This window comes from Fukomys damarensis, unplaced genomic scaffold (genome assembly GCF_012274545.1).
Source record: "Fukomys damarensis isolate Sample0158 unplaced genomic scaffold, DMR_v1.0_HiC HiC_scaffold_73914, whole genome shotgun sequence".
Taxonomy (NCBI): Eukaryota; Metazoa; Chordata; class Mammalia; order Rodentia; family Bathyergidae; genus Fukomys; species Fukomys damarensis.
Window position 1 is genome coordinate 65,729 of NW_022974826.1, and position 470 is coordinate 66,198.

The window sequence follows — 470 nt, forward strand, 5'->3', positions numbered from 1 at the left end:
GAGACCACTGAGGCTTCTGCTTACATTGCTAGGCCTTCCTGTGTGAACCAGGCTATGTACACCATAGTGAGTGATATGTAAAGCTGAAAGTCATCAGGAAGTGTGGGGGAGATCCCAGTTAGCTGGATATGCCAGGAACACAGACTGTCCTGCAAGAAAGCTGCAAGCCCAGCCCAAGCGGGAGGTCATGTGGGCAGCAAATTGCAAGGCCATAGAAGCAGTATTTCCCAAATCCTATGGAGCTTATGCATCAGTAACATGTGCCCTAGATGCTCCATATGGGAGTGCAGAACTTCATATTTGTTTCTGCTGGATTTCAGTCTTTTTTGGTCAGATTCATTTCATTCTTCCTACTCCTGTCTTTTGGAATGGGCTTATTAGCTCTGAGATGTTGCATGCTGAAAGGACTATACTTTCCTTTTGATTTTTTTCAGGGTTCACAGCTAATGGTTTGCCTTGAGTCTCAGAAG